This window comes from Crocuta crocuta, unplaced genomic scaffold, assembly GCF_008692635.1.
Source record: "Crocuta crocuta isolate KB4526 unplaced genomic scaffold, BGI_CrCroc_1.0 scaffold36, whole genome shotgun sequence".
NCBI lineage: Eukaryota > Metazoa > Chordata > Mammalia > Carnivora > Hyaenidae > Crocuta > Crocuta crocuta.
The window spans coordinates 18,283,167-18,287,207 of NW_027532203.1; the positions used below are offsets into that span (position 1 = coordinate 18,283,167).

A 4,041-nucleotide genomic window follows, 5' to 3' on the forward strand; every position below is an offset into this window, starting at 1 on the left:
ATATATATATATATACATATATGTATATTTCAAGCTAAACTGTATTTCCCACTATCAATGGCCTTGAAGTGTGCTATAGTCTGGTTGCTACACAGACCCTTGCGTTCTTCCCCGGGCAGCTACCATGCTGGCACCATCTCACAGGTGACTCTGGAGGCTTGGCAGAGGCAGAACTGCCTGCAGGGAAGGACAGTAGGAGGCTCTCATTCCCCTCCCGGCCCCACAGGTCCCAGGGGCCCCTGGGGGTGCTCTGCGGGGGCAGGGCTAGGGCTGGGGGTGGGTAGTCAGAACAGGGCATCAGAGTTGGAACTCCGAAGCCAGGGCTGAGTCAGGGAAGGAGCACCATGAAGACAGAAACATTGGAGCTCAAGGTCAGGGTTGCATTATCAGGCAGGGACCCCAAAGGGGATATATTTAGGATTGATCCCCCAAGGCCTGCTGCTCCCACATACTCTGGGGCCAAGGTGCCCGGCTAGGAGAAGCTGCCTAGGTAGGCTTCACATATCCTAGGAAGGGGGACAGGCCAGGCAGAGAAAGCCCAGGGTGGACCCAGGTGTGACGGGGGCAGGGGCCTCCCCTGCTTCCCCCACGGAGGCCTCTCAGGACCTCAGTCTTTATGTTTTTTAGGCAAACAGAGGCCAGGAGGGCGGGGTGATTGAGCTGTGGGAGCACAGGAGGTCTGGCGAAAGCAAGCAGGCTGGCAGGGCTCACACCCGCACTGCTCCTGACACCTCTCCAGGCCACCGCTCTCCACTCACCCATGTCACCTACCCAGGCCCAACCTGCTGCACTGGCCCCGACATGTTTGTTCAAATCACTCAGCGTGTGCTGAATTGAATTCAATCAGATGGCCTTGACTGCCGAGGGACAGGATTCAATCCAAACTGCAATTAAATCTTCCTGATTTGAATCTGCTAATTAGAAAAAGCCTGGGCTGAAGTTGGCCGCCATGCAGCCTGCCTTTTAAGGAAGTGTTCAATTTAACAGAGCATCCCCAAGAACCAGCAGAGGGCTGGGAGATGTCAGAATGTTCCAGAACAACTACTTCCTGCCCGTGGAGGCACCTGGCACATGTAATCAACCAGAATCTTCCAGCTTTTGAACCATTCATTCCTGGATGTCCAGTTTGCCTAATGGTTGAAAAATGACACAATGTATGTCTTTTTTTTTTTTTAATAGTCCATCTCTTTCCATAGAAATGCTTTGTTTGTTTTTGTATTCTTTCAAGAAACATTTTGACCTCAAAATTGCAAGACCAGCACAAAGAATTCCTGGATACCCTTCACCCAGACTCCCCATGTGTTAATGGTTTACTGTTTACTGCATTTTTATTTCTTTCTCTCTCTCTCTCTCTCTCCAGGTATACATACACACATCTACACACACACTTCTAGGTGGAGAGTTTTTTGTTCTGAATTTTTAAAAATAAATTACAAGCATTACGTCTTTTAAGCCTAAGTGCTTCAGTAAACTATACGTCTTTTTCAAGGGTTTGGGTGTTCGGATCTGATTCTAGATTAGGTCAGCCAACTCTTGAGCTAGAACCGGAGAGTCAGGTAGGATGGAGGACCCAAAACCAAGCAACGCTGCATCCCAGGACAGCAAAGACCTCTGTCTCAAGTGCAAGAGACGGTGGAAGACCCCACAGGAACCTGGTGCCCAGAAAGTACCAGGCAAAGCTCTCAATCTCTCTCCCCAGCTTCTCTCCCCAGTCGTTACCTCCAACCCTGCTGGCTCTGCCTCTACGATCCTGTGTCTGGTCTTGCTGGTTGGCCCTGACTCTTCTCTGTGGACCCCTCAAGGCCCACCCCTTCTAGGAAGCCTTTCCTGACTATTTCTGCCTGCCTCCCAGAAACCATTGGCTTCCAGCCCTCATTGGCCTTGGGAGATGTTCTGTATCTCTGTCCCCTCCTCCCTTGCAGGACCGCGAACACAGAGCCCCAAGCTGGGTACGTGATGATATCCAGTCCCATAATGAGCTAATTGCTGAAACCAGGGCCACTGGGGGCCATCTGGCCTTGAGGGTGACCTGGGGCACAGGCAAAGGCAGGAGCTTGAAGACCAGGCCTCCTGCACCATCAAAGTGAAGGAAACAGGATCTCCATGGATCAGGCAAGACTTCCTCCCATCCCTTCCCTCCACCACTTAGGGGCCCCACAGACTCACCAGTCAGTACCCTCAGCCAAATACCTGGGCTGAGGCGTCTGGAGTTGGTGGCCGAAGTCGAAGCTGGGGTGGAGGCGGTGGGGGTGGACAGACACACGCTCCTGACTCCGCCTGCACAGGAAGGGAAGGAGGGTCCGTGGCGTCAGGGCTGCCCACGGCCAGCCCAGCCCCCAGGACCGCTGCGCAGCCTTAGCCTGCCTGAGCCTACAGCCCACAGAGCTGTGCGCTCTGCCTCTCCTCCCAAACTCCACGGACAGGGCCCCGCTTGGCAGCAGCGTCCCCACTCCTGCGGCCCGGGGCCTGCCCGCTCTTCTGAGGCCTCTCCCTGGGTGTGTCTGCTGCAGTCCACACGTCCCACCCAAACTCTCTAGCCTTCTCTGCTCCCTCTGAATGTGGTGGGCTGTCTCCAAGATGCATAGAGAGGCCTCCTGCAGGCCCTCCCACACCTGTGCATCCCCCTCTCCTCCACCCTTCTCCACTCTTCCCAGCTTTCATAGCCCCGGTGAAAGCCACTGCCTACAGGAAGGCCTCCCTGAACATTCCAAGCATGGTGACCTCTTGTCCCTCTGACCTGCCACAACATTCATCTCCGCCCCTGTACCTCAAGCCTACAGTCAAGGAGGCTTAGGGCCTTAGAGATGTTCAGGTCCAGCCATCTTCAGAGTGTGTTCCTAGCACCCCTGGGGATCCCTGAGACCCCTTCATGGGGTTTGTGAGGTCAATGCTATTTTCATAATACTAGGATGTTATTTGCTTTTTTTACTCTCATTCTCTCATAAGTGAATGGTGAAGTTTTCTAGAAACCAAGTGTGATTCTGCAACAGATTGAATATGCAGAACCAGACATGAGAACACAACTGTCTTCTATTAACCCGGGCATTAAAGAGATTTGCAAATATGTAAAAAAAAAAAAAAAAAAAAAAAAAAAAAAAAAAAAAAACCCAAATCTCAAAAACCAAAAAACAAAAAACCAAACACTCCACAAAGTTGAGGGACAGATAGCAAAAGAAAGAAAAAAAAGCTTCTTCCCACTTTTGGAGGACAAGAGACCCCATATTCATTTCATTTCTTTTTCACTGGGCCCTGCAAATGGTGTAGCCAGCTCCCATGCTTGATCTTTGGGCACCACGTGGAAAGGTCCAGGGCCATTCCTCTCGTGTACTTTGAGAGACAAGCTCCCAAAGGCAGGTTTCTGGAAAGGGAAAAGCAGAATGTGGAGGTTGGAGTCTGCACTCAGTGTTTGCCTTTGACTATTTGTTGTGNTCGTTGGGATTCTGTGTCTCCCTTTCTCTCTGCCCCTCCCCCGCTCATTCATTTTTCTCTCTCTCTCAAAAATAAACATTAAAGGGTCCCATGCCAAAAATATTTGAGAACCACTGATGTAATCTCTTTCTCTTGACAGTTGAGGCTCAGAGAGGTGAAGTGACTTGCCCAGGGTCCCACAGTTCTTCAGACCTATCTGATTAGTATTATCTGATTTTATTCTCCATTTGTTTCATAGCTGGGCCCCTCAACCAGACCAGGTGCTCTTGAGAGGCAGGGCAGAGGCATCCATGTCCGTTGGTGTCCCTTAGGGAACTGAGGAGTTAGAATCAGGTGATCTTGAAGCTCAGGGAGACATAAGGGATCCCATCTCCCACACGGAGCCTAAGCCCACCGTGAGCATTAGAAACCACCAGTTGCCCAGTCCCCGCCCCTGCCTCTGCGTGGTGTGACAAGGACACACATCAGCTACTGAGGGAACCGCATGGGGTCTGGGTGATGGGGTCTCTAACTGTAGCAAAAGCTGCCCCCCACCCCGCCCTGCCCAGAAACCCACGTGGTGACTGGCTGCCCAGCCCTCCAGGGAAGCCAGGGCCACCCCCCCCCCACCCC

The 4,041-nt window shown here is 52.1% G+C and overlaps 1 protein-coding gene across 1 annotated transcript in view; it reads right to left on the reverse strand.

Annotated features, from left to right (window-relative positions):
• Positions 1 to 2,200, reverse strand: part of ARK2C (arkadia (RNF111) C-terminal like ring finger ubiquitin ligase 2C) — a 13,280-nt gene extending 11,080 nt beyond the window's left edge. The window contains exon 1 of the mRNA XM_077777701.1: positions 2,167 to 2,200. The gene's annotated coding sequence lies outside the window, so the exon portion shown is untranslated. The remainder of the gene's footprint in view (positions 1 to 2,166) is intronic.
• Positions 2,201 to 4,041: the final 1,841 nt, after the last annotated feature.